The sequence below is a fragment of the Borostomias antarcticus genome (genome assembly GCF_949987555.1).
Source record: "Borostomias antarcticus genome assembly, chromosome: 2".
Taxonomy (NCBI): Eukaryota; Metazoa; Chordata; class Actinopteri; order Stomiiformes; family Stomiidae; genus Borostomias; species Borostomias antarcticus.
In genome coordinates this window covers 5640816-5657577 of record NC_140235.1, presented here as the reverse complement: position 1 = coordinate 5657577, position 16762 = coordinate 5640816, and positions in this window count along the sequence as shown.

Here is a 16762-nt window from a genome sequence, read left to right as displayed (position 1 = left end):
TACTGCTGGACAGAGCAGTAAACCAAAGGGGAGGTGTGTGTGTGTGTGTGTGTGTGTGTGTGTGTGTGTGTGTGTGTGTGTGTGTGTGTGTGTGTGTGTGTGTGTGTGTGTGTGTGTGAGTGAGTGCATGCACTGCTGGACATGCCTGGGCGTATCCTTGACTGTCTGTACTCTGTCGAGCCAGCCCTATAGCCCTGAGGCACTGACTGACTGAGCGTGCTCTCTGAGACGCAGACAGAGCACAGCTTAGAGGCAGACAGTCCAAAGATTCTCTCTCTCTCTCTCTCTCTCTCTCTCTCTCTCTCGCTCTCTCTCTCTCCTCTCTCTCTCTCTCTCTCCTCTCTCTCTCTCTCTCTCTCTGCTGTAACTGTAGCCTGTAGACCTACACAAGGGAACAATAGACAGGCAGCCATCTACAGTAGGACTAATGACCTCACCATGCATCTAGAAAGGAGTGGAGATTGAGAGGCTTCGTGTTTATTAAGGGACGCTGAGGTACAGGACTGTATGGCCGGCTGCCATCTCCTATCTCATATAAGTATAAGTACTCTAGGGTGGGTTGCTGGTCTACTATATTGCAAGACAAACCGTGATAAAATACTTGATAAAAACATTATAGAAAAGGACAGTGGAAAGCCTACTCTTCTTAAAAGGCGCTATATAAATTAAAGTTATAATTATTATTATTATCATTATTATTATTATTAAAAGGAACACTGTGGAGTACTGTACGTGTCCTGTTACATAAGCATCAAACATATACATTTTAGAGCCATACAGAAGCTTCCCATTGGAAGCTTATGGGACTTTTTGGGGCCATTATACCTCTGGTCCTAAATGAGCCTGACCAAGTCACTAGAGGAGCAGACAGGGGAGGTGGGAACACAACCTCTCTCACATCACAATGACTCACTCCCACCTTTGTTTTGCAGCTTTCAGTAGTGTGTAAACTCATCAACGCGTGCTCCAGCTCCTGTGTGTGTGTGTGTGTGTGTGTGTGTGTGTGTGTGTGTGTGTGTGTGTGTGTGTGTGTGTGTGCGCGTTCGTGCCAACAGACACACACTCACTGCACTGCTTTCTGTCCTTGGCACACTACAGTCATCGACTAACATTGACTCTCTTTTACTACTCAATTCAACCCACACTTAAATCCATAAACAAAGCTTACAGTAAATTACCACAGTATAGGGATGAGATCATTTGTCCTTATCTGTTGGTTTCACTTCACTCCTTTATTTGCTTTTTTTTTCAGTGAAGCAGTGAATGTGCAGTACACAGTGAGCAAATACTGCGTCGGTTCAATGTTGAGCCTCCGCGACTCAGACACACAGACAATGGGGATGTCAACTGGACAGAACAGCACAGGAATGTACGTAACGACTGAAGTCAAACAACTTCCTGTATTTATTCCGAGTCACATGCATTGTGAAAGGGAGCGCTCAGGGCAGACGTCACTTCTGGGTTTGAATGCGTTTGCGGATGCAAAACAACAGTGGCTGGCCTGTGAATATGAGCCACCAGGTGCTAGGTCAGAGCTAGCATGAGACGTCCGACGTTAGCCTGAAAACCCCTTGGTGACGGTGAACTTGCAGTGAACGGTCCTGTAGGGCAGTCATAGTCCTCTATGACGTCGGCCTAAACACTTCACGAAATAAGAGGATAGAATGCACAACCACTATAGAGTAGGCCTATGCAGTCCTTAACAATAGGTTGTCCCCAACGTCACTGAGCTACTACTCGCCTATAGCATACAGTCCTAGGGGGTTGTCCTCAAGTGTCATGATCATACTATAGCTTTGAGTGTAGGCCTACAGAGTCCTGTCAAAGAGCCACTCAAGAGTTACGCCTTTAAAGTGCCATAGAGCCATAATAGCTGAGTATACAGTAGGACGCTATGGTGTGACAGTAGAGGCCTGTGTATCTTTCAGGTGACCCAGCTCTCTCTCTCTCTCTCTTTCTCTCTCCTCTCTCTCCTCTCAGCATGTGGCCCATACTATGCCTCACCAAAGATTAAGCCTGTATAGCCTGGAACAGATGCTGTAGATTAGATTAACTGCAGCAAAGTGCTTTTGTGTGTGTGGGGAGGTGGGGGTGTGTGGGGTGGGGGGGTGTATGGGTGTGTGCTTCTGTGTTCAAGTATGAACTTAACTAACCCTGTCAGAATGTTGGCCATGACCCTTAATGATGGTATGACAGCTCTGTATATAGCATTAGCCACATCTTCGTACTGTATCAACACACACATTGGTGACCCTGAATAACCCTGTAAGAAACCCCGTATATGACCTTAACTGGCCCCAAGACCCCAAACCCACTTTCAATCAGAACCACCTTCATGACCAAATCATCTTCTTACAGTATCAGTGACCTCATCAGGTCAGGATCACGACCCCAGCTGACCCCTAAACTGCTCACAAACCTCAAACACAGCCCATATTACAGCACTCCACCCTGTAGCTTGTATGACAGAACAGTATAGCAGAGAGTCAGACAGCAAGCAATACGTCAAGAGTATGATTTCAACAGACTTAGAGTAGTAAAGGGAAAATGCATGTTTAGCCCTGTTTTAAGGTTACTTATGATCATATACAATGGTTCAAAACGTTTACAAAACTAACACTTTTGAGAAAGTCTGATAATTGCTCTACCACCGTTTAGGTCATACAATGGATGTGGGTGGGCACCTTGAAAACTCATTCAAAAACATGTTAAACACTCGATTTCAAAGACAAGAAGCTAACCGAGGGGGTAATTGGTGTCTGTTGGTGTTCTGACATCAAATTCGCCACAAAGTATGAATCCTGTAGGGTTGTATTGATCATTTTATAAAATTGTATTTGTTGTATTGAAGCGACCGTTGTAGATGTGTAGATCAATCCGCAGAGGGCATTCAGGAAGCAGAACTACTTACGGTAGCTATTGTTATTGTTTATGTTGCTAGGCTACTTAATTTGCGGAAGTTTACACACGTATGTGCTGCGACTAAATAGTTCTATGCTAAATATTTAAAAAAGCCTTTCCAGATGAACTAGAATCTTACTTAATGGCGAATTATATGTCAGAACGCCAACTAACACCTCGGTGAGTTTCTTGTCTTTGAAATTGAGAGTTTAACATGTTTTTTGAATGATTTTTTAGATGCCCACCCACATCCATTGTATGACCAAAACGGTGGTAGAGCAATTATCAGACTTTCTCAAAAGTGCTAGTTTTGTCAATGTTTTGATCTGAACCATTGTATATGATCATAAGTAACCTTAAAACAGGGCTAAACATGCATTTTCCCTTTACTACTCCTTTAATGATACATTTCCTACAGTAGTATATACTATGTAAAGTATTTATCAGTAAATAACTGTGACTCACATTTGGTACATCTCTCAACGTGCAACAATAAAAGTCAAAACAGCTTCCTCGGTTTTGTATTATTTAATGCCTTTTTTTCTTGTTGTGTTACAGTGCGACACAGAGCAATTTAGAAACATCAATGGCTCACTTCTGCAAACAGCCCTCTACAACCCAGGAATCAAAACTGCAATTTGGAAAACCCTGCATTTTTACCTTCAGAGGCGTCTCCGTCTATCCAGTTCCCTGATCTGACAGGTCAGTACTGGCAGACTGGTAGCTGAGGCACAGCCCCAGGCAAGGCCTTTCTGAACCAACGAGTACTACAGCAGGTATCTGTCAAGTGGGTCTATCCTCCAACACAAAACCAGTTCTAGAGCTGTCCAACTCATTTCTGTCATCACTTATAGCAGCTGAAAAAGGATTTGCTTACTTTACACAAAAGAACCCTTCTCGAAAGGGTACTCGGGTGTTTTGGAGGCGGAGGGTCAGTCTGGGGCTCTGGAAAAGAGGAATACGATTGTGGTGATGGACAGTTCTCAGTCTGACGTAGAGAAACATGACTCAGAAACAGAATACAGGAAGTTCAAACTCTACCATACTTGTTTGTCTTTAAAACTGTGGTCTGAGATGCCTCACGAGGTTGTCTGACAAGGTGGGCCTCCCTCAACTGTCATCTCACCTCTGTCGTCATGTTTCAACAGCACACCTAAGATGGAGACAGAGGGGTGGAGAGAGAGAGAGAGAGAGAGAGAGAGAGAGAGAGAGAGAGAGAGAGATAGAGAGAGAGAGAGAGAGAGAGAGAGTTATTGAATGCTGTTTAATGGAAGATTAGTGATGAAACACAGCCTTTTGTTCTGCCCTATGATATAACAGAAAGACTAGTCAATCCTAGGCTATGTAGCTTCTGCTGTGGAAAGATGATATGGTGAAATATTAACTTAACATGATTAAAACAGTCACCTCTACGGTACAGAAAACTGTGCTTCAAAACACTCCTCAAAACACCATTCATTAAAAAAAAATGCCACTCTTTAATTGCAATCATTAAAAACGATGATGTTCAACTGAGTCATGGAAAAAATAGAGTTCCGCACACCAGATATCCTCCAATAAAAATTTGTTTTTTTTATTGAGAGTGCAAGTGGCGTTTCTTGCATTTATTATAAAATAGATGCACTCTAGTACTCTGCACACAATGTAGACTCATTCCACATTGTATCAAAAGTAACATCAGAATCAGATTTTTTTTTTAATGCCATGTAGTTTTTCAACATACTTGGAATTTGCTTCGGGCATCACCATACCAATAAAGTAAAATGTAATTTCAGGTCTTATGTGTCAGGCAGTCACATGATCCACCAACCTCCACCTCAGTCTTTTCCATCTTGCTCATAAACCACAAGCTGTTATTTCAAACTCTCACTCACCAGCTCCCGACAGCTATTGACTGAATATTGGTCTCCGGAAAGCCACATCCTCACACCAGCATTAGAAACGTGTAAATTCACCCTTGAGTAATAACCCTCAGTTAGACGCTGAAACATCCCTGTCTCTCACTCAGCTCTGACAACTCCAAAAAAATCGTCTTTTTTTTATATATCTATCATCTCAATATAAAGTGACCAACATAAGATTAACATAAACATAAGGACTTCTTTTGAGCAATCAGGCTTATGTTTTGATTTAATTTAAATCCTTTTCACCGAAGGCAATGAAAAATGTGGGTGCCCTAACATAGAAACAAAACAAAGGAAATTCAAGCTATGATTTTAAAACTAAAAATACACACACAGCCTCCCAACCCAACGTGAATCTCCTGTCCTTAATGTAATTTGACATGGTTTGACATGCTAGTCAAGAGGACAGTGAGCTGTAATTGGCCAGTCTAGCTGGAATGGCACTGGACTTCCAGGAGAGACAGCAGGGGTGGGCCATGACGGAGCAGATACCTGGAGCTGGAAAGAGGCCCGGCAGACAGGAAGGTCCGGTCTGTGACCGTGTACTATGTCAATACAGCCTGCTGTCTACAGCATCGGCCAAGCATCACCCTGGAACTAAACAGAGAATGTATTGTAAAATGTTTGAGTTTTTAGGCCTGGAAGTTGCAAAACAAAAGTAGGACTACAATCATGGCCAGCAAACATTTATCTGGCGCTTGTAGTTTGATTTTGTAAACTTTGGATTACCAACATTATGACAAAACTATAATGCTTCTTTAGTAGCTTGGAATTACAAGGAATGATACCTAAAGTTCAGAGAATGTAATATTTTTTATTTTGAAAGGAATAGGTATGATGCTGTGAAAATGCAATTGTTCAGATAGACGTTTCTGGGCCTTTAAAGTTGGGCAGAGAGGGTGTGACTGTGGTATTCTAGCGACGGCCTTTCGGTTTGTTACAGACCTCTATTTAACCAAATCTGTCAAAAGGGCAGGCTTAGCTTTCACTACAGTCACGGGGACATTCAACAGACAAAAATTTCCAATCGCCTACATTAAAAAGCCATGTACATTGGGTTGATGAAAGTGTATGAAATAATAATAGAATAATACTTGGTCCTAATTGTAGTTCCTTTGACAGTAATGACTGTGCTAAACATAGTAAACAAAAGGACACATTGTCACCCATTTAGCAAAATTCACTGTCACAGTCTACCTCTGACTGTGCTATACTTATAAAACACTGAGCAATATACACTACATAGCTCTATCTTGTTTACAAAAAGGTGTTGCAGCACAAACACACACACACACACACCAACCCACACGCACGCACACAGCTGGTATCATCCTGTCCGACATTGTCTAACAGACACTGTTGAAATGCCCTGAAGTAAAGAGCACCATTACTCTAGCCAGCGTCTCAGACAGACAGAGAGCACTCTGTCTCTCTCACACCCGTCTCCACAACAGAGCTGACAAGCCCTCCTGCTAGGTACAGTCTTTAGGCCATCTAAGGCCACACTCTCTCTCACACACACACACACACGCACACGCACACGCACATGCACACACACATATCTCAGGTTAGACGTAATGATTAAAGATGCCTAAAATGCCTCAGATAAATTAAAAACCTCCATTTATAACATTCTGCCTCTCCACACACCCATAGCTTCCTTGCACACACCGTTGCCATTAGAAACCCGAGGTCTGACTGGTCTAGAGTGTGTGTTCATCACTCAGGGGGCAGGGAGAGGTGTGAGGTGTGAGTGTTTTAAAAAGGTCGTGACAAATACCAGAGGCATTTTTCACAACAAAGACAGCCATTCGTCACCTCTAGATAATTTCCGCTGGACGAGAAGTGTCATGAATTATTTATTGACGGGACACTATCACACCCTCTGATGAATGACCAGCAGCTTTGTCTTGCTTGACCGATGCTGTGCATCTCCTCCTTCAGCTGGTTATGGCTGAAGACGTTTGAAGTACATTTAACACAGAAAATATTAATTGGCAGTGGACCAAGAGAGAGCACAAGGGTCCTGTACTGCGACTGTACATCACTGGAGATCTGCTATATTGATAGTGTTACTGTACGCTTCTTATAATGTAGTATTTATGCTATGCACATGTGCTCTGTAAAATGTTCCTATGATATAGCTAATACAGTAAAGCATGTTCCAGGAGCTCGATTGGTTGAGAGAGGTCAGGGAAGAGCTTTTACAGTTCCCCTATGTACTGTACTGTATACTGGCTCAAATGGTTGAACTGTTTTTTGCTTCCCTCTGGAAAATTATGGGTAGGATCAGTATATGTTCAACCCCCACCCCTTCTCTCTGTGAAGTGCACTGTGTTGCCCTTGTGTATGAAACGCGCTATGTAAATAAAGTTTGATTTCATTGTGATTAGAAAACGTCTTCCATCAAAAAATGAGTAAAATACTGGGCCAACCAGGAAATGTTCTCTGATACATCAGCTAATAGAGAACAGGTTACAAGTCACATTGTATCGAGGTGATTCACCCCCTTTTGTGTATCTATGATCTCAGGAGGATTAAACCGCCCACAACAATAATGATATAACCACATCTGAATCCATAAACTCACAGACAACCAAGAGATGTGACAGAGGTGGTTCGGTGACCACGGTGCTTGGATGAGTGGCTCTACCTGAGGCGAGGAGTCATTCGTATGCAGGCCCTAGCCTCGGCCACACAGACAATGTCCTAAAGGCTACCACTGTACTGTACACCAACTCACATGACTTTGCACAAAAGCCTGTTTAAATAAACCATACAAATATCGTGTCTAGGCCACAGTGTTCTTCAGGGTAGAGAATACATTAGTCTGTTTGATGTCTCTCTGTCCAAAGGAGCGCTGTCAAATGATTATCTCATGGACGTAAATACACAATACACGTTTATTGTGTATTTGTGTATATTGTGTTTATTATATAGCTATAATTTGACTCTGTTGCGTGGTAGAGATATTTGTTTGTTTGTGTGTGTGTGTGTGTGTGTGTGTGTGTGTGTGTCTGTGTGTGTGTGTGTGCTAACATATGAGCCCAGTTGACACCAGTTCAAAGGCTAAGAGAGACAGCAGGCATTTTGTCCACTCCATCAAGATCATCCCTATTGATCCCAGCTATTTAATGGATGAGCTCCACTTTAGTTAATTAATCTAGTGAAGAGAGGAGGGGAGAGGAGAGGAGACGAGGGGAGAGGAGAAGAGAGGAGAGGAGACGAGGGGAGAGGAGAGGAGACGAGGGGAGGGGAGAGGACAGGAAAACCAAGCACACATGCACTGGGTTGGTTTGCGTGGTGAAAACTTCTGCTTTGCACTGTCTGACTGTTGTCCCACGCACAGCCCGTGGTTGGCAGGGTGGCCCAGAGAGAGAGAAATAGAAATGGGGGGGGGGGGGGTTAGAGGAAGAGAGGGCTAGGGGGTGAGAGAGAGAGAGAGAGAGAGAGAGAGAGGGGAGGGGGGGGGGGGGGGGGGTTGGCATCATGGGAAGATGAACAATGCTTTCTCTGGTCTCCGCTGTTCTCTTTAGCATGACTGATCAAATCACAACGCCAAACAGCATAAAATGTCCGTCAAGGTGCATACTATAATATTGTAGATTAAGTACTGTATGGTAGTGTCGCAGTTTCGATACTTCTACTGTACCAGTTCTCATATTCCAACATGAAGACTATACATGGTAGTAATTAATTAAATGAATCGAGAGTTGAGAGAGAGTAATTACATAAATGTCAAAATAGAGAAATAGATTTCTATATTTCTATTTCTATAAAGCAATTGTGGCTGATGCCTGTTTAATGCACACTTGGGCACATAATATAGGTTAAAGATGAATTAAATGCTGCTTCCTCTTAACACAGAATGTATCCCTACTACAGTAGGTCAAGACTGAAGTTGACTAATGCTTTATACTAACATCACCACTTTTGGGGCTCAGTATTGCACTCAGACAGTAAAAGAGGGGGAAAAACAACAACAGAATGGATCAAGAAAATGTTCGGATGAGCTGTAAGCTGAGGCTTTTTTAGAAATAGCACCCTCACTGGTAAACAAAACAACTTTGAACAGGAAGTGAGGAGCTAATATATAACAGGCAGCTACAGAGGAGAAGAAAGAAGAAGAAAGCCTGCTGTGGTTTCTACACTCCACATTATGTATACCTGAGTATATGACATAAAATATGTATATAATATAAAGGCATACTGTGTTGATAATAGAATGAATAATCTGTATCTCAGGCATGCCATGTTTGTGTGTGTGTGTAGAAAACGTGTCCTGCTAGTGAAGGACATGATGTTTCCCTCCAGCACACAACACACCACTGAATACGTACAGAATGTACCTGCAAATGGGCTGAGATCTGTCATTTGAATTGCAAAACGTCAGTTGGAGTAACATATAAATGAAAGGGAGAATCTTGTTTTAAGGCCCCTCTCAAAGAAATATGGCCATCTCTCTCTCTCTCTCTCTCTCTCTCTCACTCACACACACACACACACACACAAACAGTATACACACACACACACACACACACACACACACGTACACGTCATGAAAAGACTACACAGCCTGGTTAAAACATGTGGAACTGGTATCAGTGCTGAATTCTCAAACATATACAACTAACAGGTGGAAACTCCAGTCTTTTGCCACCCACTAAACTGTTTATGACAATCTAACACCTATCAAAATGACTCAGACTATCAACAATGATGATGGCTGGAACAACAAATATATTCTTGCCCGTCACTGGTTATTCATATGAAAAGTAGGAAGTCAAAATGTATGCACCAACATTCTTATCTAAAAGGCCTCACCCACACACTTCAAAATAATAAAAGACACCCACATCTACCAACAATACCATTAACATACTGTATGTTCTACAGAGTAATCAAAATACTAGTGAGAAACGGACTACAGAACTACAGAACATGTTATACAGCCTAGTTTATACTGTGTAAGACAAGCTATGGCTCAAGGCTCATAGACACACAACATAACAGTATTAATTATGCCTATACTATATTACAGTATGTTATGAGCCATGAACCATAGCTTGTCATACACAGTATAAAATAGGCTTAACAATACACACGTATCTCAATGACACAGGAAATACACAATTTATCTCAACTACTCAACAATAAACAATATAACAATAAACCTAAATGAAACCAGAGAAACAATTGGAAATGTAGGCTATGACTAATTGTGTGACTAATTTGTTAACAGTGATGTGTGTGCTCTGATGTCATATTTATGTCTTAGATTACCATTGGTTTTGACTGTGAGACCATGTTTTCCATCGGCACTGAATGGTCTGTGGCAAGTCTGAAAATATACTTTAATGCTATAGTTTACTGCACTTGCCGTTGTTTTGCTACTTAGCATTTGTTGTTGCTGAAAAGGTTGAAGATTTTTCCAATCGAAACTGTGTGGGTTGTGAAAGAACAGTTTGTGAGGCAAATTTCCCCCGAGCTGTCTGTAATATTATCAACACAGGCATCAGTTTCAATATGACTTATAGATTTATTTATATGAAAACAAGTCTGACACAAATGTTACAATATGAACAGAGCTAAAATGTAGTCAAACTGATTATGCTTATTTATATCTCTTCATGATTGGTGATTGTTTTTGTTTCCTGTAAGCTACAAATAAATACCAGGGCATCTTGAGGCCTTGAAAAAAATAACAGGCACTTCAGTTTTTCACAGAAAACAATTTTCTACCATCGGTAATGAATTATAAATTTGAAGACAAATTATGTTTGAGGTCAACAATTTTTACTGCATTTGTTAAGAGTGAATTAGTCTCTGAATCAGGAAAACAATTCTAGCTGTGACCAGAAAAGTTGACCCAGTTTTGAATTCAACTGAAAACATGACAGAGCTGGTGAACATGAAAAATTGAAGGTTTACTGTGCATTTTCTAAACTATCCAAATTAGTCAGATGACACAAAAGAGGAGTTGAATGTTCTTTGATGCGTTCTGTGGTAGAAAAAAAAAAACTGTGAGGATTCACGAGCAGTGGGCCGAGTTGTCAACACTTTTCCTTTCTTCCTACATGTCACATATTTCGAGAGAGACAGAAAATGGAGAGAACAGGCAGAGTTACTGATCTAAAACATGTAGGGTATTGCTCTAAAACCAAATTACAGTTTAGACTAGACAAATGGGGGAGAATTGTATAGAATAGAAGAACAAAGGAAATGAAGACTGCACTGTTCTAAAAACAACAGTCATCCATTTTGAAGTGGGTTGTGAAGTACAGCTCACTGTGCCCTGCTTGATCTGTACAATGAGGCGTGTTTTTTGAAACTCAAACTAGACCTTCCTCCCTTTCATCTACACAACTTACTTGTCAATGAATGATTTCTGACATTAAATAATTGATCATAAATAAGACACAAGTTTGAATTAGAGAGACCGTTATTGTCGGCATCTGTAAATATACACACCAGACACCCTATACTATAGCCCAAATGATTAATATTGAAACTCACACATAGAAGACAAAGAGAATAGGGTGAATTCCACAACAGGGTATTTTTCACAAGGTCAACTACATTCACCATGGCAACCAGCTAATGTAAACACAAACTGTCTCCACTCTCGTCATACTGTAACTATTGTACCAATGAGATTAGGCAGTTCAAATTCTACCTGTCAGCTGAAAATATTTGTACAGTAGCTTCAAATATAAATATGAAAGGCTTCACTCCTAGGTGATCACAGAATGACAAGTTGACGTCCGCTATACCCTCAACACTATAGGCGACAACTCCATCATTCTGTTGCTGGTTGAGATAATTAGTGAGCTCTCAGTTAGATCAATATGGAATACAGTATCACACTCCCGATCACATGCCTGGAGGTGTGCTGGTTGTTTGTAGACGTTTGGTCCTGGTGTGAAAGCCGTTAAAAATCTGCAAGCCTCCCACTGTCTCTCACAGAGCAAAGCCGAAAGTCACAAACACACAACCACAGGTGGGAGTGATAAAACGCGCGCACGTACATACACACACGCACATACAGTAGATGTGCGTGTAAATACACACATTCAAACACATGCATGCATGCACGCACACACAGAGTTAAGCAGACACTTATGTTTTCACACACACTATAGGTCTTATCCCCACTTGTTGCAGTCCCCATTCTATCACAGTCCCCATTCTCTCAAGTCCCCATTCTATCACAGTCCCCATTCTATCACAGTCCCCATTCTATCACAGTCCCCATTCTATCACAGTCCCCATTCTATCAAGTCCCCATTCTATCAAGTCCCCATTCTATCACAGTCCCCATTCTATCACAGTCCCCATTCTATCATAGTAAACATTCACAAACTAAATACTCTACATGATCTTGCTCTAAAGGTCAGTGGATGCTGTAGGTAGATTTTCATTATTACATATCATCTATTCATTTGTTGTTCATAGAAGGTTCAGCTGAATCCTAAGGGTTTATTACTATTCCTACTGTAGTAGTACAGTAAGTAACATACATGTACAGTATGGACCTAACATATATTTGTCGTCTCCTCACAGAATGCTTTTCCAACAAACAGATGGACTGATACACCTGTGGTGACTAAGAGGCATCAGTAAATGGGTGATAAAGCACCTTTTTCACATGAATGAGCAGGATATCAGCCAGTAGTTCCACGAATATGAATCTTTTGACATTAACAAGATAACCCGGCTTCAAGGTAAAACAATTTATGCCTGAAAAACAAAACCGAGAAAGCTTGTGGCTTTCATGACGAGTTGGGCTGAGCTATTATTCAGAGTGAGATATTCACACTGGAGGATGGTATTTCTGGGGTGACATTTCAACATCCTATGTGTTTGGTTAGTGCCATCTGGATTCAAAACAAGCCCACGCGTACACCACTCACCTCCTCCACCCGGCATTCTGCTTCTCACATCCCCTCTCAGGCCTACGTCTCTCTCTCTCTCTCTCTCTCTCTCACACACACACACACACACACGCACGCACGCACACACATTTGAATCATTTATTTATGTCCACATAAATAGAAATACAAAGGACATAAGCACCAACAGTGCCGTAAGACATTAGGAGTCAGTCAGTTACAGTTGTGGGTAATCACATTGCATACAGAACATGCAAGAAGATGACAATGACTGGTCGACAGGACACAGCAGCCTGCTTCATGGGTATACCAGACGATTCTCCACAATAGCATTTTGCACATGGCAGTTACGACAGGTGTGTGTTCTGACCTTCAAGCCTAACACCCTCTCTCTCACACACACGCACACGTACACACACACACACACGCACACACACACACACACACGCACACACACACACACACACACACACACACACACAGGCTAGAGCTGTAAGCTGTCTGCAGTGTTTATATTCCACTAGTTCCACTACTCCTAATGCACTCATTGGACTTATTCAAAAAACTGCAGGCCGGTATAAACCTGTGAGCAGTCCGCCTTGTGGTCGAGGGGTTTCACAGAGCCTGACCTACAGTACAGCTGCGACATTGTCAGATAATTTAGGCTAAAGTCGAATAAATATGGCAATGGGAGTTTCTTCAAATTCCTTGCCCTACTGTATGCATTAGACTATTTTCATACCCTGAAATTTTGAAATAAACGGGTCATTACAAGCTAATGTATGTTTTAAAGGTTTATCGCCATCAACATGCACATTCAGAGAACTCAACTCTCAACTGTGTGTGCTCCTGCTGTACAACATCCACATTGTCTTAATCAACTCAGTCTTAAAGGTTATGGGTCATGTCCTCAAGGTCTGTCTCTAGTTGCCATGGCAGTAAGGCACGAATCCCCAGAGGATACACCTACACGCACATTCAAAGCAGAGAGAGAGAGGAGAGGAACGCTAAAATATGACATTTGACCTTCTAGCGTGACCTGAGGAGAGACAGGGCCTATTGTGACTTTGCAGTCATTTTAGTTATCGCGTGGTACTGCATAGTAGAGTAGGATTGCATGGGGTTTGGAGGCAAATTCAATTGGAGCCTGTAGTTGCTTCCTTGGCTACGTTCCATCTTCTCCTGTCTTCTATTTAGGCATATGACTCTATGAAATTGCTACGTTGTCTATTATGTGCTTTAACGTTGTTTCATAATCTTTAGGCTGCATTAACATTTTATTGCTGCTGCTACTGCTATGTTGTGTGTTATGTGCTTTCAATGTTGCTTATGTTGTTTGAAATTGTGTTACTGTCCTTTGATGTTGTTACGTGTTCAAATAAATGTATTACGGCAGCCTTTTTGGCCAGGGCTCCTTCGAAAAAGAGTTTGTAATCTCAACAGGGCTTCCCTAGTTAAATAAAGGTTGTTTTTTTTTAAAAGCATTTGAATAATACACGTATGCTGTCTCTATGGGGCTCAGCAGATGGATAAAAGATGCTCACTTGTCTGTTCAACCACCAATTGAACACTGTCCACTGTATGCCTAACTGTACCCCTGCTGCACAGGAAACATTCGACAAAACAATGAGTTTGGGATGCATCTTGTAGCTCCCAAACGCTCCCAAAATGTTGGGTGTGGTGGGGGGTTGTGTGTGGGGGGGGTGAACAGGGTGGCGTTCTTTTTGATAACATCTCTGATTTCCGTGACACGGACCATCCACACAAAGGTCCCCTTGCTCAATTTCCCTCTCCACAGGAGAACAATACTGTGGCATCAGACGGCTTTCAAATAACGACCATGTGGAACTTGAAGTCCGCTAGAGTTTCATTCTGTCTCCGCTTTGTGTGTTGACGCCACGGCACCTTCTTCTGAGGCTCTAGGGTTTCACACACACAATTTGCTCCCATTAACTGTTAGGTCATCCTCTTATTCTCACCTGCTGTCACAAGTTATCTGTCAAAAACATACAGTAGGCTCGGACATGATCCCTTTGACAATGCCTGTGGGGTTATATGGTTCTTTTCATGTTAACACACATTCAGTTTTTGTGATTCTGACAAGAGAAATATGGGTAGTTATTTTGCTCAGTCAAACTACTACCCTTACTACTGATGCTGCCATGGAAACGTCCTAAATAGATTTGAACTATCAGACATAATCTCGACATCTCCCTGTGGGCTATAGGTTCCTGTGTTGTCATGATCCCTCCTGGTCATAAAGACAGACTGACATTAAATGGCTCGTCCTAGGCCGTGTCTCAATAATCTAAAATGGCTCCCTCTCCTCATTTCCTTCCCCCCATCAGCATTGACACTGCTGAACAAGACAGGTGGCAACCGAATGCCTGTCACGCAAATACAAAAATAAATCTCACAAGCTAAATCATAAGCAGACGGTGTATTTAGGCCTACAGTAGCCTACATTTGACGCCTAGGAGCCTTTGTGCTCTGCTGTCTGTTTTAGGCAAGTAAGATGGAGTGTGGGATGAACTAAAAAGATGTTACTTTGTTTATAAACCATGCCCTGTGGACATGCTTATCAGCTGGCCTCTAACTTCAGTGGACTTTCTCATATTCTTTCCCAGTTGCTGAAAGTGAGAGAGACTAGGATAAGCATCATGAGTAGCCATAACCGCATGTCTGTGGAGGTGGATGTCTGAGTCAAACAGTCACCGGTTTCCTATGACACACACACGCACTGACAGACTGACAAATCTTCCTAGTGCTCTCAAACAAAATCAAGCCTTTTTATCATAATTTACTGATTCTTTGATTTTGTGTGCCGTGTCGCATACAGTTGGCCAACTGTCATGCTGCTGTTGGAATAATAAAGCTTTATCAATGTCAGTGAGGTTTAAGGGTCATTAAAATTAATATCAATACACATGATGCTTATCGTTAAATTACAATGCTATCAATTTCAGAATATTTAACTTGTATCAGTGATATGATGTGAGAGCACGCATTGCAACGATTTACAGCTATGACTGTACCCTTATCTAATCTTATCAGAATGTTTGAAATGTCATGCTCCCACATTTCACACTATTACAAATATCGAATCCAATTTTCATATTCAAATGCAAAACTAGGCTACTCTAATTAAAACACGTGAGATCATTGCGATGATAAAAAAAAATACAGACACATTTTGTAGGATAAACATAAAAAATGAGGGGGCTGGCATCGTTTGAATTTTGCCATTAGAATGGAGATGATAAATTCGTGAATAGCCTATGTGCATCCATTAATCCAACAAGAACTAAAGCTTTGAGATATTTATAAACTGTATAGGCCTATTGATTTTAACATTTCAAACAAGGAACAGGAACACTGAAAACGGCTGCCTCCCAAGACCCGATGCTTAACCATCATGTTTTGTAGTGCACACGACTAAATTAGTGAAAGACAGTAGTTGTCTCCTCAAACACCCTACATCAAAGAATAGCCTATATATTCTTATCGTTTCCTTAGCTCGCACGGGAAACACCAGAACTGACCCGCTCTTGACATTTGATCGATAGTTTTTTGAAAGGGCGTATATACACAACAAGATCATAGTGTTTCGGGTATTTCTGTGGGTCGACTCGACACCTGCGCTCATGGTTTTTGAGTCACTGGTGGTGATGAAAAAATGAACGAGTGATTTTCCTGTGTAGATTAGCTCATGCAAAATGTCACATCAGATTTTAATATGATTCCATGTGGAAGGGCATGCTGTGTTTCTTTATCAAACTGTTTAGGCCTATAGCTATATGCTGTGATCAATCAATATTACAGATGCCTCCCTCCCTTCCCCATCATAAATATAGGCCCTATCACTTTTTTGTTTTTAGAATCAACAACGATTCTAAATTCGATTGGCATTTGGAGGACTGTACAAAATGTAGCCTACAGTGTTATATCTCACAGATAGGCCTATGTTGAAAACATTTTACTTATTCGGGGGCATTCTCAATCAAAGTGTTATCAAAATTATACAGTAGATTAATCAAATTAACCTAATTACATCACCTTTCGAAT